Source organism: Cyanistes caeruleus, chromosome 7 (assembly GCF_971803275.1).
Source record: "Cyanistes caeruleus chromosome 7, bCyaCae1.hap1.1, whole genome shotgun sequence".
Lineage (NCBI taxonomy): Eukaryota > Metazoa > Chordata > Aves > Passeriformes > Paridae > Cyanistes > Cyanistes caeruleus.
The window spans coordinates 17,857,672-17,881,893 of record NC_141707.1 but is presented as its reverse complement, the minus strand read 5'-3'; the positions used below and the strand labels follow the sequence as shown (position 1 = coordinate 17,881,893).

At 36.1% G+C, this 24,222-nt stretch overlaps 1 long non-coding RNA gene across 1 annotated transcript in view; it reads right to left on the bottom strand.

Moving 5' to 3' along the window:
• Positions 1–24,222, bottom strand: part of LOC147652230 (uncharacterized) — a 150,986-nt gene that overhangs the window by 99,836 nt on the left and 26,928 nt on the right. The window lies entirely within an intron of this gene.

The following is a 24,222-nucleotide window of genomic DNA, read 5'->3' as shown; positions in this document are numbered from 1 at the left end:
CAACATAAGATTTAAAATGCAGACTCATATGTTTGTGTCTTCATTCGGGCTTTTGATTCAGGTTGTTTTGAGACAGAATTTGGCCCACCCGAGCAAAGAATAGAAGGTGAAAAAGAGGTTCCTGGTGTTTGTAAATTCATTTGACTGTTCTTCCCACTGTCTGAATGAAGATATTTTCCATGCTTCATGGAATTCACTCTGCAGTACTGACCTAGGAACAACTTCTGTTAGTTGTAATTGTAGTCTCCTTGTTGTGGGTTGTAGTTCTTCAGAATTTTTTACTGTGTATACTTTTCCTTGGCAGGATGTGAAGCACAGCTGGATAAAAAAAATAAACAGTTTTGAAAGTATCATTTGTTTTCACGCTTCAAAGAGCAGCTTCAGTTAGAGTGTTATTGTGCCTGTATGTGCAAGCATAATCAACATTTCTTCTGGTGACTTAATATTATATTGCCTTTTTAAATGTCTTTTAAAACGGTTGATGAAATCATCTTAATTAGATGATTTGCTTTAACATCTGCTGCTGTTGTCATTTCGTTTTCAGTGTTTTCATTTGGTGGAAAGATTTTTCTTTTCCATCTTGCAAAACAACATAATATCTGTGTGCACATATGTAACTGTAGAGTATTTTTACATGCATTGTACATGTATTTTTAGTACACTCTGTTCCTTCAGCTGTGCTTGGGTAACCTGGTAAGCTTCATTTCCTTGTGTCTGCATGATCATGATGCACAGCATGTGGGGACTTTTCTAATGTGATAAAAGAGCTGTGAAATCTCACATTTCCTTGTAGAAATAGAAAAAAAAATTCTGTCTCACCATGACTAAAGATTCTTTTGTAGGCTACAAAAATTATTCTGAATAAACACTAAGAGAGGAATAGGACCATAGTCTACTGTAAATGTAGGGCAAATTAAGATAAGCTTTGAGTAGATCAATATTTAGAGTTTAGAACTGCTTCCTGTTATTCTCTTGGCTTATTTTCAATCCTTTTTTAGACTCAGTCAGCTGCTGAGATGTTTCCTTTGTGTGAAACTTTAGGTTTTGATGAAGAACTTCTCACAGTCCAGCAGTACCCACTGGAAACAAATCTAGGAGCTGAACACAGTGAAACAGATAGGCTGGAAGTGAGGAGGCTGAGACTTCTCTGTAGTCTCAGGAAAAATTGACCACTTTCTTTGGAGGGTAAACAGCAAATGTATTAACATAGTATGAACTATTATACATACTCTAATGAGGATCTGGATCTCACTTTCTGTGTAGTAAGAAGTGTTTGCTTCACTCCTTTCCCTAACCTCATATGGGGTTAGGGACTTACTGGGACTTGTAGATTCTGTGCAGGAGCAAGGGGAAAACCCCCACATGCTAGTCCACATCATTTATTAGAAAACTCTAGAAGGCACTTTCTTAAGAATGGGAATTTTGTGTTAACTTTTAAAAAGTTAGACTCTTCATGGTATAAATTGAATAGGACATAACAGTGGGAATATAGTGCACTCATTATACCTAATACCAGCCACCACAGACTGTATAAATAAAAGAGAACTATGTAGTCCTACTTTTTCTTTTCAATAAAAGTAGGTGCATTTTCCCTCTTGGGAAAATTCAGATTTTCTAAAAGGAGTTACATGCTTGTTATTCACTCTGTTTGTGCCAGTAAATCTAGGAATCAGCTCAGTGTCATCTTTTTCCCCTTCAATTTAACTTCAAGGCATTCAGTGCATGTCTTCATTTTATCTGTAAATAGCAACTACTTGTAACAGTGTTTGGTAAGTAGGTGCTAGCCAAAACAAGTTTACAAAACAAAGACATCCCGTTTGTTACCTTCTGCACAGGCATGCATATTAGAGTGACAGATGGGGTTTTGTTGGAGTTCAGTTTGGTTTGTTACAGCCCATGGATCACACAGCCCCTAGAGGAGCACGGCACCGATTGTGACACCTAATTTCCAGAGAAGACTAGAGCTCCAAGTGTCTGACATAGATGTTGCCATCTCATCACTTAAACAAGCTTGCTCTATCATTGACTTAGGAGCAGTGTGGGGATCAGCATAGGCTGTGGAAATCTTTTCAAGACTGAACATTTTCATGTTACTAACTATGGGCTTAGAAAATTAGTCCCTGCTGAGCTCTGTGTTGCTCCATGTGCTGTTAACTGGTTAATTAAATACAGCAGGTTTGTTTATGTAGCCAGAAGTGCCTGGAAACACTGGACAAAATGATTGAAAGAATTATTTTTGTTTTTCTCACCATTTGTTCCTACTTTTAAACACTTGCTCCATTTCTCCAAGACCCCAACACAACACCCTCTCTCTCCCTCTTGCAGGAGAATAATTAGGCTGAATATCAACTCACAGAACTTTCATAGATCTCAATCTTCCTTGCTGACTAGACATATCCATTGTAATTGCCATTGCCACTCAGCATCTGTGAAAACTTTACCCTAAAAACCCAGTTTGGCATTCAGTAAGGAAAGGAAAATGGGAGAAGATGTTTTTCTGTTCATAACCCCCATCTCCATGGTAAAAAAAGAAGATGTGGTGTCTACACAGTGGAAGGAAGAACTTCATCCTTCACTGGAAGAAATGGAAGAGAAGGAGGACAGCAAGGAGGCTCTGTAGAGCACACAGCTCCACAGTACGTTCCAGTGTGTTCCCTTTTGCACATGTACATACATCCTACCCTTCTGCAGAGCTGCAGAGTTGTGGTCATTGCTTTAGGGTGGGGTTGGTTCATATTTTGGTTTTGTGCTTGTTTTTGACTCTTTGCTACTAGCAACTCAATAGGTACAGAAACATGGTTCTTTCCTGATGAAGGTCTAGTTCAAATTCTTGAAATAAAAAAAATATTACATTATTACTTCAAAATTTTACAGATAAGAAACAAGGTTGAGGCTTAAAGCAATATCTGTTTTCTTGTATCTAAGTTTGTTAAACTAACCATAAATGTCACTTTAAACCTAATCTAAGGATTTGAGGATTACAGATGCTGATTACTAGATCCCCAGGCTTGAAACTACAGTGAATTTTTAGTAGAAGAAGGTGTTCATCACTTAAATGGAGTCTTATGAAAAAAGGCAAAAGCTCCATGGAGTTACAGTAGGCTGTGAGAAATTAATGGAAAATTACTTTAACCAGAATGTCAAATGATATTTTACATTTCAGATTAACATTCTTAATGGGGCAGTTACCAGTAATTTGTCATGGTGGTTTGAAGGTGGCATGTTAATCTTCTGCTTTGTTGTTCTGTTCTTTCCAGTCTCCACCACAACATCTCCCCCTAAATAATCTAAATTTCTCCCTGTTATGTGTGCTGAAGAAGATTTAAAGTATGACTCAAGTTTTAAGCTTTAGAAATCAAAATGGAAAAGACTGCTTCTAACATGAAGGTGAAAGAAAGGTCAGCAGAGAAGTCAAAAGGATGACTGATATAGTCCTACAATTCAAGTAGGCGTAGGGAGAGGAAAACCATTACAGTCACAATTTAAAGAGAAGAATTAGTAGGAGGTGAGTGTCAAATATGACTTTGGACAATAAGTGAGTGGCTGTCTGGGAGGTGATGCCTTCTGATGTTTAATGACAGTAATGGACTGAGAAGTGTCTCTGAAGAAAGCTGAAGAAGTCTGAAGAAAGCAACCAACACTTCCTGGAACAGACAGTCTGCCTCTGCTTTTCTTCATCCGTTGTCCCGTGCTCAGTAGGAGGAAAAGAACGAGTGTAACGTGGACTGCTGCGAGTGTCACAAAGTAAGAGCAGCTTAAGCTAATAATACAAACTACAGACAAGACAGAATTTGAACTAGACCCAAAGCATGCCATCTGTAAAACTTGTTGAAATCTGCTGATCATGATGCAAGCGAGAATATCAAGGAAAATATCAATATTACTTGTTGCAGAATCTCTGAGTGGCTGAATATAGTGAGAAAATTATTTGGGGGAATGTGATGGATAATCCTTTGTCAATGAACCAAAAATTAAACCCCTTGCTTTCCTGAAGTTTTCAATGTTTATAGATGGTGCTCTTTTGACTGCTTACTACAAGTAAGCAGCAGTCCCAGTGTCACCTGTGTGACCTCAAACCTGTACTCCACAATGACTACAGACTTGTCAGCACCATATACTTTCTACCTCCAGGCTCCATGAATAGATATTAATTTTAAAAAAAGAGAAAACTATAGGTCTTGCTTTATGAAACCTTTTAGGAAAGAGAATTCAGTATCAAGGTGGAGATCTTGACTTGCCCGAGGCAGTAGAAAGGTCAGACAGTTAATCAAAACTAACCTGTAGTTCCATGTTACTGATCATTTTCTGACCAAGAGGTTAATGAAATTCCCACCAGTGACACATCTTCGTGCCCATTGTGTCAGCTCTGTTTATTTTCCTGTTTATGAACCCTGTGACCTAAAGCAGAACTGTAAAATTATCAGGTTATAACAAGTCATTTCCTTAATCAGCATTTGCATTTCCTTAATCAGCATATGAAAGGTAACCTTTTTGTAAATGTAGTCCTGAGAATGGTCCTGTGATTTCTGTTCAGGAATGGGAACTTGCCATGATAAAGGTTTTGTAATGCAAGAATGTAGCCTGGTATTCTAAACCAGGCTGAGATTTTGCCTTTCAGTTCATGGTTTAGGTATAAAACAGGAGTTCTAGGTTTGGTTCTCCAATCCCCCATCAACCTTGTAGATTTCTTGGAAACCATTTATTCCCTTAGTTGGATTTCTTGCTAAGCAAGTGTTTGGTAATTACGGTATTGTAGGTACCACACGATGTAAATCGTCCACAATTTTAAAATGTCATAGCATATATTTATTCATTTCAGAGGTGGTGATCTAGAGACCCAGAAGCATCAGTGTACATATTCCAAAAACAAGCTAAGCTTGTGACAGTAAAGACAACATCCATCTGCTACAACAGAAGATATTTGTTGTGTTCTCTAGTTTAAGAGAAAATACTGTCTAGGGGAAGGGAGACTAAATTCCAGGATCTTTGTCTCCACACACTTCACTCAAGCAAATGTTCAATCATCCTCCTTCAAATTTAAAAAAAACAAATTACATTTGCTTGTAAGTGCACTAAATGGCTTGGCTTAAGTACTTTTTTTCCTTCTTTCTCGACAGAGGGTGTCAACATGAAGGATGACAAATCATCTTGAATAACACTTAATCTTTAAAAATTACTTACAACAAGTCAATGCCCCCAAGAATAAAAGAAAGCATTTAATGTGGCAGAGCACGATGTAAGGGAAGCAATAAAAGGGAAACGCAGCTTGAACTGTAATATTGCTGGGTAACTTACATCTCCCTGCTGAAGGCAGCAAAGTTGCAGTTACCGAAAGGCTAATCTGTTCTACTGTGTTTTAATCAGATGTTGGCATTATCTGCCACTAATTGCTTTTTCATTTCCACTTGTAATTATTCCATTGCATGTTTATGGTGAGAAGCTGAAAATGAAGCAGATCACCAAGAAAGAATTAATTGTTAATGAATAATCATCAGTAGGAAGCCAATTTCATTATCTTCAAAGAGGTAGCTAGAGATTAACTACTAACTGGGGTTCTCCTACATTCAGTGCATGACTGTAAAGTAATCACAAATAATCACACCCTCTAACTTCATCAATTAGTTTCTATTATGTGAATTGATACCCATTTTTGTTTTTGTTGTTTAATGTTAATGGTAGTATTCAAGCTGGGGAGTGCTAATTGGAAGGTGTTGTATTCAGTGGGCTCAAGCCCTAATTATTAGAGCATCTTTTTCATTAGCATATGATTCTAAAAAGGATATATGGTGGTAGTTACTAAATTCACCTTGTTATAAATGCATTATCTTTATCAATAAATTTTAGACTGTCACTTAGAATGATACATGCAAAGCTACATTGTCAGCAATGCACAGTAGAACCCTGCTTATAAAATATGTCATCATTTAATGTTTCTTCAGAAATTCTCCTTAAATCAACATGTCAAAAACAAAGTTGGCTTAGGATTTAAACAATAGGTATAATAGAGTGAAGGTTTAAAAGAAAGCAGCTGGAGTAAAAAACTGTTATATACCAAACAGAATTTTTAAAAAAACACATCTGCCTCATCATTATTACATAGATTGATGGTCCAGTGAAAGATGACTGGTGACTCTTGGCTTTCTGTTCTTTGCTACTGATTTCAGTTTGGTCTTCTATGATGCCAAAAGCAACCATAAAGAATAGGTCTCCTGATGTTTTTAGATGAATTCTGTAGTACACTTCTGTAATTTTTATTGAAAAATAATAAAAGAAATAATGTCAGCTGTGGGATAGTTTCAGTCTCTCTCCACTGCTGCACTCATTGAAGCCTCTCATCTTCTCCATGTGTGGGTATCTGATAACATTGCCTGAATTTTTTCCATCTTTGTATCCTTGCATGTAAAACTCTCTGAACTCTGACCATAGTACAGTTGTCTCCTCTTTGTTCTCTTCTAACTGATTTAAGACAAGCTAGCTTTTAGATGCAATGTTATTTTTCCCTGGAGCAGAGGACATAAGGCAACCCCACCTCCTGTGTCTGAAGAAACAAACACCTTGTTTATATTTATAATTAATAGAATTATTTATATTAATAGTACTTTTGTTCATTACTCTCCTCAGCAGCCTCATTAATACTTTAACTGCAAAAGAGGACAATACATCAGTGTTCTGGAAACCTAAAGTACAATTAAGGAAGATGAGCTCTTCTGAATTCCAGGTTTTCTGCAAAAAAGAAATCATTGAACCTTACAGCAATTTTTACACTCCTAACACATTACATCTGAGAGACTATGCCAGGCAAGGCCAGTTGTAAACAACTTCTGAAAACAATTATAATAAACACAGAAGTTTGACCTTTGCTGAGAAGTGAGATTTGGCCTAAATGCAGTTAATCCGTTCAACATGACCAGCAATTCTGGAAACTAGAAAGTTCCATTCCTGCCTGCAGGTGATAGTCACATCAAACCCCATCAAATACTGCAGAGCAGTTACAGTTATCTGCTGTCAGTCATGTAACTAATCCATGTCACCTCTGCTAAGTAGCAATATGTTCGTATCTCATTGAAGATTGCAGTCAGTGTGTTGTGACACAGTAATTTTCAGCCAAAATAGTCAAAAGCAGCAAAGGTAATTTTTTCTTTTAGACAAGATACTTTTCTCAGCTATCATGACAAAGTGTGATGTGCTGATGTCACTGCTGCCACAAAATATTCTTCAGATTGTGCATGTTTGCATTCAGAGTAGGGTAGCTCCTGTTATATTTCTTTTTTGGCACAGAATCTGATGATCTATTAAATAAATATTAATCCCTTGCTGCCTTCAAAGCTGTCTCTGCCATATTAGGATTTTAAATATCTTCATTAATTGCTTAACTACCTTTTCCTAAATTCCCTATGGGCTCCTTTGATATCAGTCACTCTAATGTGTTACCATATGATTCATGGCTTCACTCTGCTGTAACATAAAACATATTTTTAGCCAATTTTGTTCTACAGATGCCTTTGAAAAAATGAAAATTCAACATTTTCAGACTCCAAAGATAAGCAGACCTAGAAAAGCCATTACAATGCTACATTTTAAAAGACTAGAAAACACTCCTATTTCAGTTCATATTTGTAGAAAATGTTTGTGCTCAAAACCATGGGTAAGTAAGCCATAAAGAAGTTTCTAAGCCATACAGAAAGGATTAGTGTGAAACTGGCAACAGAAGCAATGGAAAAGTTGATTATTGCAATATTTGTGAAAAAAAATATTGTATGGGGTGCTTATTCACATGAAAATGTTCTTGTTTAAAGTTAAGCTACAATAGGTAGCTAGAAATGCTAGATCAAAATAATTCCTTTCACCTGGTATAGATGATAAATTAAAATAAGATTTTTAAATACAGTCCAAGATCTTAGTTGCCCTGCTAGTAGACTTGGATTTGTTCTCCAGTTGCTACTTGTCTCAAGTTGAAAAGATTGGTCAAAAGACCAATATGTAACTTTTAGGTATCTTCAGAATATGAGGATGTTGTGTATATGAAAAAGCTCTCAACTTAATCGAGACATATGCTTAGAACAGATGTGAAATGTGAAAAAGTGTAATGGCAACCAGGAAAAAACAGCTGTACTTTGTGATAGCCCTGGAAAGATCACTCCTGAAATGTAACAAGACAAACTTATTCTCAGTAACCTAATTCTGGCAGCTGCAAACAATCAGAAATACCAAAAATGTATTGCTCATGTATTTATGCATTCATATTTTTCTAAAAAGATCTGATGCACTCTCCACTCATGCATTCTTCAAAATTGAATTTGCCCACCTCCTCCAGTCCCTGGTAAAGGCCAAACCATACACATTTCCCCATAGGATACTTCATGTCGAAATGAGCACAATATTTTGTAATCAGAGGTTATATTACTTATTTTGTCATGGTCTCTTCTGTTTAATCATCCTGGGCTAACATTTTGGGTAACATCTGAATCATCTCAGGCTAACAAAATATCTTAAAAAGCATCTCCCAGCTCCCCTAAAATTAGAGATTTGGGTTCAGTGATCAGAATACTGATCTAATTAGCTATGCCTATTCTTTTCTGATTGGACAGGATAAACTGATCTTCAAGAATATTTTAGATATTTTTTTTTCTGTGACTTATTCTGTGCTATCTTAGTCATGCTACAAACTGAGGAAAGTGTAAGAATTGATTTTTCTCTAGACAGGAAAAGTTGGGTAAGTGTTCATCTGCATTTGGGCCCTCTGTGAACTTGCCAGCCTTTGTTTCTGACCTTTCCTCTCCCAAAGTAGGTCTTTTAATTTGCATTGATATTAGCGAGATGTGATACTTAGTCTGATGTGTCATAGACACAGATAATACTAAGGTTACAGGAGAACACTTCGACTACAGCTCACTTTGAAACTAAGGTGATGCATTTATCCTACGAAAAGCAGCATATTGTTGATGTGGGGCAGACAGTAGGAATAACATCTTTTTGTTACAAAGATTCATACCCAAAGGATCTTCAAGATTCACTGGCTTTATTGTTTCCAGACAGGAAATTCTGATTACAAGATAAAGAATGCAGATTTAGGTCCAGAATCCAATGCTAGCTAGAATTTTTTGTTACAAGAAAGCATAGATTTTATTTTAGAACTGTCTCTTTCTCAAATTGTGTTACTCCTTTGTTACAAGCAGATTGTATTATTGCAGTGAGCCTCTACATAGCAATATACCCAACTATTCATCTCAAAAGTTCAAGGAGCAGAGCATAAAGTTGCCTGCCTCACTGTCTTATTTTCTTATTTTTTCTAAGTGACAGTTTGCAGCTCCTCAGAAAAATGCATTAGTATCCATTTTAATTCTGGACATAAAATAATTTATTAGTATAGATCATTTAGCACCATAGACCTTATGTTATTTTTTTAAGAAGTAAAATTAAGTGGGTGTTTGAATGATGAGCCTCCAATTTACACATTGTCTAGAAGATCCTGTAAATTTATGACTTGACTCAGTAGGTCATAGGTAAATTGTAGCTGATTCCTCAATGTATGTATGGAAGGAAGGAAACTTTTCAAATCTGGTGCATGAGTAGAAGAGGGATCTGTAATCTGCCTATAGAATTTGATGGTAGAAAATTCCTAATAAATCATAAAAAAACATGTGGAGCTGTAACACAAAGCATCTCTATCTTTACTGCTACTAACAAACACAGGAAAAGTGCTTCCTTACAACAATAAAGGAAAATAAGGTTTCCATAGGAGAAATTTGGATTTCTAACAGCAGAAAAAGATGTTTCCTCCAAAGAGAAATTTATATTACTTTCAGTATTTCACCTTGTTTTCTCTTTAGCTGCAATACAAACTTTTGAACTATTAAATCCATATGCAGTTAGAGACCTCTTGGGTCTGTCATATAAACCATCATGGGCTGTATTTTCAAAGCCAGTTACCCTGGCTTTTAGGAGAGTATTAGGCATTGACAGTCAAACAAACACTTCATGATTTATGTGGCATATTATGAAAACCAGTACCGACCAGCAAGCTATTTCTGATCAAGAATCAAGACTCCATAATCTCTGTCTTCCTTACCTGGATTCTTCACACCACAAACAAAATGTCCCCAGAACTAACACCAAGAATTTTAAAGTTTATTCAAGCACACCCCAGCTCTTAGGTTGGCACAATGAACTATGACAGCTCTTTCAGAGGCATTCCAGGTCATCATATCCTGTGTGCTTGTGGTTCATGTACACAAGTCTTTGGACTAAAACTCCTTATGAAATATTTATTCCCCAGAAAGGTAATGTGCATTATCAGTAACAACTCCACTAAACAAAAATTTTCCATTTTCCCCCCAAAAGTACTAGAAGTGTATCACAGAGTGATGTCTTTAAATCATTAAGTGTAAAAAACAAAAAGGACAGGGGGAAAAATATTAATAACTGCCTGCATAAATAGGTGAAAATTTTATGCTTTTCAAATGTTTTGAAAGGAACAAACAGCTAGCTGCAAAGTGGAATTTGTAATTGGAAGCAGTGACACAGTATACCCTAGAGCAGCATCCAGAGTACTTTTATAATTCTGTCACCTGAATACAGCATAGTTTCATTTGGCAACTTGTGTCAGTCACTGCTGAAATACACTCAATTCAAAAATGTAAAACACACATTCATATTTTTGCATTTATTTATAGGCTTCTTCTTCTTCTTCTTTTTTTTTTTTTTTTTTTTAATTTCAAAACCAACTTTCTACATAGCATAGATAATTCTTTCTGGTTTTAGGGGGTTTTCATTTAACTATAAGTGAATTGCCCTTCTGGCTGAAAATCTGTTTTCTTTTGCATTCCCATCCATCCTGTGTGCTACATTCCCTCTTAAATTCCACATGGATTCTATAGATTTTATTTAAGCAGGGCCAAGTTGCATGAACAGATCTGCCCTAGAGAAGTTTGCCTCTTTTAGCATGCAACCCAGCACTAATGCTCCTTTTTCATTTAGGTTTTCAATTTGGATGAATTCCAAATTACCATTTATTCCAATAGAAATGCAACTAATTACACAAAGCATCTTAATAAAGAATGGAAACAAGATTAAAAGCCCTCCTCCTTCTGGTGTCTCAATGTGTAGAATTTATAAAATACAGAAAGTTGCTTAATTTCAGTTGTAGTTAAGCCTCTTAAACAATCTTTTATCCATTTTTTGCTACTAACCAAATAGAACTGCATTCAAGTCGAAGGCAAAATATAATCACCTTACATTTATCTATTACACAGGCTTTTCCTTAATCACTGTGTTTTCTCATGTTTTGAGAAAAAAAAACCAGAGAGCCTCTTCACACATGGTGTGTTCAAAGCACCTATTCTGACCTAGAAAATTCCTTGCCTTGTCTGTCCTCAAGAGCTTTGCATACCTGAAGAGATAAACAAGAATGCAACTGGGGGAAAGAACAGTAATAGATATTTTACAGGTCAGGTTAACTGAATGCAATCAGAACACAGATTTATACAGCCTCTAGGAGCACTGTCCAGTTGGATAAAATAGACTTCAAACAAGCTCAGGTGTAATGGTCCTAAGCAGAAAGGAGAAGGAAGAAGGAAATGACCAGATCAGAAAGAAATGAGAGATGAAGAAGAGTAGCAAAAGAGGAGATATTTAAGGAAGATAAATATTATGTGAGTCATAAAAACAATGACACTGATACAACAAGAGATGTGAAGATGGTGACGGAAATACAAAAGGGAATAACATGCTCTGCAAGTGACCAGGTCTGATGACAAGTTTTATACTTGAAATTACCTAACATGTACAATGAAGGTCAAAGAATTTATTTTTCCCATGTAGTTATTGCCCACAGACAAGCCTATATAATTACAGATTTGTGCTGGCAAGAACAGATTGTGAGTACAAAGGAAGGGGGTATTTCCTTCTGCTACCTCTGCTGCGCCACAAAGAAGCTCTGGCAGGATCCAGAGAAAACAGTCACTGTACACCACAGCACATCATTTATGCAATGTTGAAGAGTCAAACTCAATCTGTGCGGGAGGAATCTCTCTTATACTCCATGTGTTGAAAAAAATACAGTGTGGTGGTCAAGTATGTAGAAAAAATCTGATATTGAACTAGATGAGACAGCTATAACTCAACAGGAACTTGTGGAAATACTGAAGAACATTATAGCTGGACAGTAAATTTGATCAAGGATGTACTTTAAATCAGATAATATGTCTCTCTGAATGTTCATGTTTGTAAGAAATCTGCATTTATTTTAAGGCTACTTGTGAATGGGTGCTATGGAAATTTAAAGAATACCACAGGAAAATGATCTGGCCACACAGCATGACCACTGCAGCTGCTGGCCTCTACTCCTCCTTCACTCAGTGTCTGTATGTCCTTTCACAAATACACAGCACAATGTTTGTTTCTTTCCTTGTCAGTTATTCAGCTCATGGTTATATGCAGCTTGGTCAAAAATAGCATCTCCTGGTGCTACAGCAAGTCAGCATGTAGGAATTTTAAAGAGGTCAAAAATGGGATGTGGCCCAGGTTGTTTTCTTTCTCCTATGTTTAGCTTTCAGAGGGCTCACCATGGGAAACAAATGACTATACAGAAGAGATTTCCAGATCACACTGAAAGGGCCAGTGAGATTGAACAGGGCCTTATACAGACATACACAGACACCAGTAAGATTCATCATACTCTCTGGTATTACATTCACTTTATAGCAGCAAGCATATACAATAGCTGAGTTAGGGGGTACACAAGAGGAAAAAAAGGCTCTTCAGTTATTTTAGTCAATCTATTGCTTTTAAACCTTTGAAAGTGTCAGTTGTATTAGCAGTTCATAGGGGGAAAACAGTACAAAATAGATTTCAATTATTCTAGGGGAACTGGTCTTTCAGTACAAGTAAGAGGATAGCACAAAAAAGTGAAAAAGGTCTCTTTATCTATAGAAGGTAAAAATTACTTATTTTCATCTTACACTTCGTAAGCATCACTTCCTCAAATGTAGGGTCCTGCTAGCTAGTAAGCAGCTACTTACAAAATCAGCTCACAGTACTTCCTGGTACTATATTTCTGACTGGTCTTTGCAGGGCTGTTAAAGATAGGACAACTAGGAAATCCCACGATCTAACAGCATAAAGGTCAATAGCTGGGAGTGAAACACAGTAGAAATATGCCAGAGGCTACAGTAAAATGGTCAGCTCATTATAGAGCCACAGCTTTAACCTTTCAGTTCTCTCTCCCCAGCAGCTTACAGCAAGCATGGCCTTTGTTTCCACAACAGCTTCCTTGAAAACTCAGTATTCCCACTCTTCCCCACAATATTATCACAATAAACAGGATATAGCTATTAATAACAGTGTTATGGAAATTAACGAAAGTGTGGTATTTTTTGTTGTAGCATAGGCTATGCCCAACTGTATTAATTCAGTGCTAATTCAGTTCTCAGTAATCTTTTTATGGGCAATAGGGAAACACCAAAACCACTATGCACGTCACAGCTGAGTATCCATTAAAGAACACCAGTGCAATATCCACCTTTATTTTTTATAGGGTATATAGGCTGTCTTCATAAAACTGTTTTCTGAGACCTAACACTGCAGCTCCCTGTTCCCTTTGGGCAGCTCTACATACTTTTATATATTTTAAAGATCTAACAAGAATGTATAACTGAAACCTTCATCAGCCCAGTTCTGCAAACTTTTTCCAAGTAAGGTATTCCTGAGAATCTGCAAAACTAAGCAGCTCCAGAGCAGGGTGAATTCAGACCATCAATCTTTTTACTGCAGATTTTCATGTCAGTGGCCATTGTAAAAACACCCGTTTTTTGTTAATCAAGCTTTCAAGACATTAAGAACTAACAATTAATTTTCTGTGGAGACATATAAGATGTAAATAATAAATGCTATGAAGTAAGAGCAAATGATTAACATCACTGTTCCTGGATCTTGAGCTCATCCTTTTAATCTCCCTGTGGTTTTCAATATTGCATCAATTGGTTACTCCTGTCATGTTTTCATCTGAAGAGACTTTAGGAAATACAGATTGTTGCAAGAGCTTCTGGACTTATCTTTTTGAATCATATGAAGGAAAATTGAATATGAACTGACTAGTGCTAATACATTATTTTTCTACAACAATTACTGAGCTATTAATTATTTCATATGAATTAATGAATGTTTACATGATCTAATTGCATGTTAGTTCCTTTGGTCTACAAATTAATTTTAAGAAATATTTTCTCTATGTGTGAAGAATCACATTTATTGAAAATTTAAGAAATCTGAAATTCGTATCTAGTTTTACTCTCATCTTGAGAAAATATCAAAACCTTGCGACTTGATCCAATAGTGCTATAGCAATTTAATGATAAACCTACATTTTACATTGATCTTGGAATAGATTCTATTTCTTTTTCAAATAACTAAAATTTTACTTTGGTACTACAAAAATAAAAGTGACACATATCAAGAATCATATCATGGCTACTTAAGTCTGGTTAATTATATAGCTGTAGACTGAGTTATCTGCAAAAAAATGCATTCATAATGCCAACTAAGATAAAAAGACATATAAGTATCTTGTGAAGGCAGTATTTTATGGATAATGAATACAAATAGATGAGTCTACATGTAAGACTGTTTTAACTCTGTGTGTGAAAAAAAAAGAACAGAAGTTAATGATAGTTCAGAACACAAAGAAGGGAGAGGATCCTTAGTTATAATTTAATACTAGAAATAGTATCTCAAATGTATATAGCAAAGCAAAGGCTTCCCAGCTGTTATATGAACCAAGACATCTGTGAATGTGTTAAACTGTCCAAAGATGGTTCGCTTATGCTCCATTAATACAGCAATGCTCTGCTTATCATCTCAATAACAAGTGGAAATCCCACCTGAAGAGTTATCTCAAAAGAGAGAGAAAACTGCATTAAATGCTGATCTGACAATCCAGTAAATTATTTGATTGACCCAACCATTTTCCTAAAGATAAAAATTAATACTGTCAGAAAGTTTCTGAATTCACCACTTGCCCTTTTTATACTGAATGGGAGAGATGGCACTTAACTAGCTAACTAAAAGGGTATCCAAAAGCTGTGTTAAAGCTGTCAGGAAGAAGCAGGGAAAGACACAAAGACCAAGAAGCTATCAGGTAGCATTTGTAAACTGCCCCTGTAAAGCCTCATAGACTAATTCCAGTGAGGGGCTAGTTCCTGGCAGTGGGATCACAAAGGAGAAGATTATCAAAATCATTTAAAGTCTGTGAATGGAACTAGACTGAAGCTGAAGCAATGGGACAGGCTTGAAGGAAACAGCAGCCTCTCTGTACTCTGAGGGAAGATAGGAACACCAGCAGCATCCCAAACACTTCTGGGACATCATTGCATGGCTGGGCACCCTGAGAAAGATGCTCAGAAGGAATATGAGCAGCAGAGCTGACAATTAAAGGTACAAATATTATAAAAATAAGAGGAAAAGGCTGCAACAAGGAGACATGGCCACTCCTCAGGAGTGATTTTATCACTAAAAACTGTATCTCTAGTTTTTTCTTTTCATACTGTCACCCATCAATGCATAATGTAAAATAACAGACATTTGATCCTTGTTAGAACTTTCTCCCCTACTAATTTTGTACTGAGGGATAACTCCTGTCCAATTATTCACACAGAAGAGGCCAGCATGATCTCTCTTCCATACCAACTGGGGATGCCTTGAAGACTGGCATCATTGCAACACCCTGTTGGAACAGGCTGAGATACAAAATGTTTTCTCGCATCCCCCCTGAAATGAAAATGTTAACACATAGTTAACACATAGTTAACATATAAGTTCTTTGTAGATAAGTTCTTTGTAAGCCAGAGCTTAGAAACTGGGGCTTTTATTAAAAGTAAAAAAAAAAACAACAACCCCCCCAAAAAAAAAACCAAAAACAAAAGCAACAAAACCCAACAAAAAACCCAGAAGTTGCTATTGACATCAGCTAATTGCCATGTGGAAGGATCTGGGGGGAACAGCTACAACACCAGGTGCAAGGACATACATGGGCTGTAGTCTGCAGTAAATGATGAGGCTGGTAGTGTTTGGAGTAGTGTTCAAGTGTTTAGGTATGATGTGTTTAGCTTTTCTATGATGAGCTGTTTTGAGTAAAATCCCACTTGGAATGGAGTTTAAGGCCTAGATTGCCAGTGGTTAAGCATGAATTAGTGGTTGGTAGTACTTCTTGGAGTCCTGTTTTTTGAATGTCCTGTCTCTGATTCTTTGATGAGAACTGAGTACTTTTCAAAACCCTTTGATACCATCACTTAATTCTGCCTCACCTTTCTGTTCACACCCTCTTTCTCTTGTTTCCCATCTCCATGTCTTTTTTGTCTTCAAACAAAACCCTACCTCTTTGAATTTTATAAAGGTGCAAAAACAGTGTTGTGGTAATAATATGACATCTCAAAATGTCACTATTTTACATGTTTTGTCCCCTACTACCCTAATCCTCTCTCCATCTTGTCTCTTCAACTGTAAGTTCTCTCAGATGGGAAGTTCCCATAACTTGTCTGACACAAGTAGAACCATTTTCAACTGCAATTTCCTGGCACCATTGTAATTGTTAATGTTAATAAATTCTTATCTTGGACTTCCCTGAGTATAAATGCAGATAAGAACATATCACAGATCAAATCTTTTAATGAAAAAGTTTCTCATATTCTCTCCTGTTTCCCCTCCTGCTCATTACTTTTAAGTATTCTACCAAAAATAGCTGTTTAAGGTTTTGTTTTTTTTCTCAAGTACTGTAGATTTTGGAGATGCAACTTTTGAGGCATTTCTTTCATTTTTTCTCTACATATCTTTATGCTGGTTTTGCCTGCTTTTATTGCATATGCTTTCTCGGGTGGAAGCTGCTGTCATGTGCGTTTCAAAGCACTTGACCGAGTCCTGGAGAATTCACACACAGCTATGCTAAACAATACATCCTCATTGGTGACAGACGGCAGAATAATAAATCTAAGAGATGCCAGAGGAGAGTCACTGGCACTAGGGAATGATCCAAGCCCTGTCTAAGGATTTCCAGCCTTCTGAGCTTTCAGGCAATGCACCTAGAAGGTGCCACTGTAAATTTATCAGTCGCATCTGTGATTCACTGCCTCCATCAGAGGACCAAGACTCTGCCAGAGCGTTGCCAAGCAACATCGTCTTGGGCTAACACAAATATAGGTGCCACAAAGGCTTCATGATTGACTGCAGTCCATTTTCTTCACACTGAGAATCTTGCCTTCAGTTACCATGCAGGTCCACATTGCCCTAAAAATGTTTCTGCTCGAAGCTCTGCATGAGATGCGTGGGAATTCAGAGCCGTAACTCACTGTTGCAGTCGTGTAAACAAAAGGCCTTTACTCAGCCATTCTGCTTTTGCAAGAACATTTAGCTTAAACTATGTTTTTAATGTTGCTGCCATTTGCCATACAACCAGCAAAAGATCTCTAGGCTTTTGGATCACATGCTATATATAAGATTGTGATGAGATCCATCATCACAGAGTCTCAATCTATGTCACAGAGCAGAAATGTTAAATAGGTGTTTGCATTCATTTGTTTATTTCCAGCTGCCTTGATAAATACCAGTTCTTTCCCAATGCTATTCCTTAGCACCATTTTGAGAACACCATGAATAAAAATGTCTCCTTTATGGAAGGGAGAGGGTAATGAAAGAATCAGCTTTTACATACCTTTTTATTACAGAGAGCTTAGGTAATGATTTATTTTAGTGTGGTTGCTCTTGGTAGTATTTTGGTTTTTAATGCTACTGGCTGGTTGTCCATTTTTATCCGAATTATTCACAAGGGTGTTTTGTTTAAAAATGCACAAAGGTATCTTATTAAATAATGTCACAAACATGAAGTTCATTATTATGCAAATGCCATCCTCAGAACAGATTTGTTAATTGCAACTCATTTGCATAATTAATGAACTCTCAAATGAATAATGCCTTTGCAGATTTGTGCAGCATTGTTTTAAAATAAATTATAAAATACATGTCAAATGAAGAGTGCTTCTTAGATTCCCATAGCATTGTTTGAAAATTAATTACCAAATGCTTGTCAAATTAAAATGAGTTTATAGTTTTTACAATGTTTTTTTAAATTAATCACAAAATAAAATGTCACCATAGTAAAGCTGATAACTTGTTCTATTTTTTCAAAAAATAAATGTGTAGAAATACATTTAAACTTCAGTTACATTGTTTGTTATCGTGGTCCTGAGTTTTGTCATAGTGTTATGATTTAACAAAGTTGGTAGCTGCTGGTATGTTAATGTTTTAGTAAATTGAGATTAATTTAGTTATATTGTGTTGCTCTTTAATAGTACTAATGATTAATGATGGTGAATGTAAAATTTTGTTCAGGCAAGGTCATGATATATTAGTAACAAAAAAGCCTGGACTTCCAAGAACTGTAGATTCATGCTTGTTTCTATAAAGGGTTATGGATCTTCAACCGTCATTTGGTATCTGAATATTTTCTAAAGAGTGCCTTGGGCCAGAACTCTTACTTCTTGTCATTTTAATGTATAGTTCAATTTTTTTTTTCCATACAGGAAAACAACTAAAAGTTCAGGAACCTAAAAATTTCCCTGCATTCATAACCATACAGTCTAAATTAAGTCAGATCCTTCCCAGGAGTTCAATGCTACATCTTGATATCCCTTAACTTGTCTTATATTTTAAAACCCAAATTATGGATGAACTTCTATTCTGGGACACAAAACCTTAGGCAGATTCTCTGCCTTCTGTAAATTTGTGTTCACAGATTCTGCAACAGGAAAAACTCATGGTGTCCTGAGTACCTGAACATGTCTGTAAATGCACTGTTAGGTGAAGCAAAAAAAGGCTATGGAAGCACTTTATTACTCTTTAGGTTTATCCTTGCTAGTTAAGGAGAGAGCTTTCAACCAACAACCTTCTGAGTTATGCTAAAATCCGTCCCAAGTAATTAATAAGGTCCACAGCCTTTTTTTTAAGCATTCTGGAGGAGGAACCATTCCTGTTTTCACATTTACTTTGGCCATAATTCTTAAGAACAGTTCCATTCTTTAGATGCAATCTTACTTAGGATTTTACTAAGCACTGTGTTAGTAACACATGAACATACATATGTGTATACATATACAGATATATGTGTGTCTGTATGTGTGTAAGGAAGTATCATTTTAACTGAAGATGAGAAGTTAAGGGTAAATTTCGTATATTTAAAAAAAAAATCCAGTTTCTGGAATATTCTCTGCGTTACTTAAGGTTGCTGAAGACTGTGGTGTGACAAATGAAAACATAAATGTCAAAAATAGATTGAGCCATTTCAAAGAATTTTTCAAACTGACAGTTCTTGGGATATCAGTAGGTTAAATAAAGATCAGGTATGTGATGTGATCAAAGGGAATAATCTTTTCTGGCTTTCCAAAGCAGCAGCTTTGGGATTCATGCTTCTAAAGAATGAATAGGGACTGTGAGTAAAAAGGGACAAGACTTCCTTGGGTTAGGTTGGTTTAAACTTGAGGCAATGAGATTTGTTTCATACTCTGTAAAACAGACTAAAAGCACACAAAGCATACAAGAGATTGCAGTAAATTACATCAAATGAAGGAACACATTTTTCAAATATTGGAAGAAGTAATGGGGGTCAGATGATAACCAAATGAGGGGTACAGTTATAGGCACACACACTTGGTCATGCAGATGACAGAATGTCATTCTGTGCCTTCAGATGCCCATGGATGCCACAGCAGTACTGTTGCTAAGGGAGAAGGATTTGTAAAACACAGTAAAGCTGATGCAGAACAGGCTTCTGCAGACCTTTAGCGTGGTGTGGCTTCTGGCCATAGATAACCAATGAAATATACTGGGGACACACCAAAACTCTGAGGTGATAAGAGATTACATTCAAGAAACCGTTAAGCTCTTGATCTTAGATGTCATCAAGTCAGTCACAGGTGTGAGAGCTTCTAATGAAGAGCATAGCCACTATCACTTTAAAGTTTATTCACTTGATTGCTCAAGAGCTGACTAGTTGGGTACGAGTCATCCATCACCATGTCTGCTGCCCTGGAGATTTAAAATGCTTAATGTGCTGTTGCTTTATTGTGTCAGTGAGTTTCCTGATGTACAGGAAGTTCGTTATGTCTTTGCACTGAAAATACATGTAGAGAATACTAGTGAGATTAAATTCCCTGCTCGCCTTTCAGACTAATCCCAGCCCCTTAACAACAGGCAGAAATATTTCCTCTGATGATACAAAGCCTGTTTGATTGCCACAAATAACTGATCTGCACTAAGCAGTCTGGAAAGAGTCATCAGTTTTAGAAATTTCACTGGATTAAGCAAGGAAATGTTTCCTCTTAGCAGTCTCACAGATATTAAAGGACCCTGGATTACTTTTTATTATAATATACATTCCTTGTTTATAAATCCTTGGTTATAAAGTCTTTCTGCATTCCTTGTTTATAAAATCTTCACTTAGATAAAGAAAGGAGCAGTTTAACTTAACTTTGCAACTGTGTATTCTTTCTTCCTCCTTTCATCTGCAAAATAGTTATAGAATTTCTGGAGCATGGAGCATAAAGTTTCTGAACATCCAGAACGATGATATATTCTGCAAATTCTCCAAATGGTTGAGAAAAAAACCATTAAGGCTGTCTCATGCAGGTACAGGTCACATTGCGTTTCCACTAATGCACACTGCCAACGATGCTGTGTTGACAGAGATGCTGTCCAGATCATAGGCAGTGTCCTGTGTGGATTAAAATCTAAACTCCACAAGAAAATCACCTCTTTACCAAAAATAACATATATATTGCAACAGAATTAAAAGTGTATATATATATATATATATATATATATATATATATATATATATATCAACAAAATTAAAAGTAACAAAGATGAATATGACACACTTTATATGTCCACATATATACTGATTAATTAAAAAACTGCTTGCAAAGATTATGAAGTACCTCAATCTTAACTAACACTTGGAGAGACAGGAGAAAAAAATAGTTAAAGATCTTGCCAGGAACAAGGCAGTTCAAGAAAAATAAGAACAAGATCAGTATCTTAATCATGTGTGCTTTATCTTGATTCTACATCTTCACTGCAATGAGAATTCTAACATGGTCATTTCTTCTAAGCTAGAATTTTCTAAATTCACCACTGTTTCTGTGTGCATTATTATAAAAAATAAAATATTTTGTCTAATTATGTAGCTAAATTTTCTGTTAATGCAAAAATTTACAAAGATTTATATGGAGTTTGGAAACACAGAGTTGAAAGAGAGTTTTGGCTGTTAACCACTCTGACTTCAGCTTCAATGCATTCAGAGAAATTACACTGAAGTGAATGAGATACAGCACTGCTGCACTGCTGTTACACAAACACTTCTATTACTGCACCTTCTCCCCCTTCTATGAAGTCAGTTTTCTTGTTCATTTAAATCTTCTCTTAATCCAATAAAATTCAATGAGAATACATTAATAAATCTATTATTTATTTTCCCTGAGACTGTTGTGAGTGAAGGACCAGAATTACTGCCATTCAGCAGACCAGAGAGCAAGCCTGTGGAAGAGACTCTGGCACCAAAGAGGAAGCAAGCTGAGCATGCACCAGTGGTGTGTTCCAACTGCACACACAGCCACCAGCACCCTGCCCAACCCAGCCTGGTGAGAGGTTCTTTAATCAAAGCCAGACATGCAAAAGATTTTATTCTAATAATTTACTCTTTTAATTTGCTTAGGGGACGAAATGCAGGGAGAGATGTTGGAAAACTTTTTTTTGCTTTTAAAAACACTCAGCCCTCTTCTTAAAAGGAATCAAGGTGCAGATTTCACTATGAGTTATAAAAAAAGTGGAAAAGGATTTTTTCAATCCTATCAGAACTGAAGAGAACTAGTTATATAAGACAACTCAGTGCTCTGGAAAATAATAAAAAAAAATTGCTGAAGGAATTAAACTCTAATAGACCTGCCTTTAGAAAGTCACACATCCAATGTCAACTATAGAAGGATTACAGGGGACTTACTCTGCAGTAATCTTCAATTTATAATCACTTAGTTTCTTTTGGATTAGATTCAGTCCATTTCATTAACCTGTAGTAAGGTTTTTTCCTTTCTTGCATTTTAATCCACTCTAGCCTGATTTACAAAGATTAACTTCAGATTGAAGTTCTTGAGATCCACATCCCTAAATCAGAATATTTGACTTGGAAACGCACAACTCATAAAATATGTATTGAATAATGGCTTCTTTAAATTTTAATAATTAAAAACATATCCATCTGAAAATTATTGATAAGTTTGTAAGGACATCATTCTTCTCAGACATTCCAAAACCTACTGTTGAACCCAAAAAACAAACACCAAATTTGAATATGCATTTAGTGCCCTTAAGGATAAAAATTATTCATTCTGATCTAATGAATTAAATTATAATTAATGAAGATAGATAGATAGATAGATAGATAGATAGATAGATAGATAGATAGATAGATAGATATAGAGATAGAGATATATATAAGAAATAAATGAGAATTAGAACGAGATATCAACAGCAAACAAGATAACAAGATAGTTCCTATTAGATAATAAAATCTGGAAGATGCCATGATTTGCTTATCTTCTGCAAGTTGGAGGAAAAAGTGTATAACCAGGTAGTATGACAACCTAGTTCTGTTTTCAATTATCATATTGTAAATTAAGTCAAACATTACTGGACTCCAGTAGACTTAAGCTGAATACTTGACAGCCCCTTAGCTGATATATTTTACATATTAAACTACACCTGAAAAGAGAATGCAGGTAGCTGTATTTTGAAAATGTAATAAGATACTTATATAACTGTTCCTATGGATGGTGACTGTTGCCGCTGAAGATGAATAGATCACACGGACACAGCTCGAGGTGTGGTGAAAAGAAGAGAGAGTTTATTTTTTCTCCCAGGATTGATTGGTTTCTGACCACGGCCAGGGATTGGATGGTTAGGATAACACTTTTCCCACTCCACTGGCCATGAGAGATGTTCATCACAAGACATATAACAGAAAGAATGTATACCTATCTCTATGTTTACAGTTACTGTCCTGGGAAAGTCTTAGAAAACTATGCCAACAAGCTCAGAAGCTGAGTTTTCAGGGTGACAGCGACAATGAATTAATCGATTCCAGATGTTATAATACAACTTCATTTGTGGAAAAAGAAAATCAAAATGTTAAAATGCTGTTGTGGTAAGATACTATGCATTCATTCTAGCTGTTTTGTATGTAACCTTGATATTTCAGTATTTCTGTATTGCTTTTAATCATGGATACTTCCTTCCAAAGTATTTCTATTTCACAGTAGTATTTGGATTTCTAAGTATTTTCATGCAAAATAATAAAGAAAACATAAGCCTTTAAGCCTTCTGCAATGACTGACATTTTTTCAATCCAACCTGCATTTTTTATTCCGAAAGTCCTGTACTAGAATGTAAATGGATTACCAGTTTGCTTAATGTATTTTGTCAACTGAGATCATTAGAATTACAAAAAAATCAGAACTCATGAACTTAGTCTACACTGTTGCCAATGACAAACATAGTAGGCTTCAGTGGGTATTTTTCTCTGACTCATTCCTATCTTTGCCTAGAATGATGTCAAAAGCAGTGGGAATGTATTACAGAGAAAGCATGTGAGTTTAAAATCATGTACATTATAAAAAAAGAACTTGAAGCAGAAAAAACCCTTTGTATTTTTCATTTCAGATTTGGTTTTGTCTCTGCCCTTGGCTGACTCCAAGGAGGCAGCCCCACCCCTGTGTGGCTACAGCAACACCATGATCCTCTCTTCAGCACTGGGTGTTGCTGTGGGTAGCCCTCAGTTAGCTGTTGCTCTCCAGGCCCTTCATATCCAACCATCATGATCTCTTTGGAGGCAGGTGCTTCACAGTACTTTTTCTAAACAGTACTGTCAAAGTTGGTATATTTTTGCATCTTTTTACTTCACTAAATTTATGTACAAATTAATTTAATTAAAAAATATAAACTTTTTGTGTGGGAAAAATTCCTGACCAACCTGAACTTCTGTAAACTCCAGGATGAGGCGTTACTTAGGCAAATGTCTTAGCCATTACTGAAGCTACTGAGGCTGAGTTGTTTTGGGGTCAGGGTTGTTTTGTGGGCTTGGTTTTTGGGGGGGTTTTGAACTTCTGGAATCACATCCTGTAAATTACC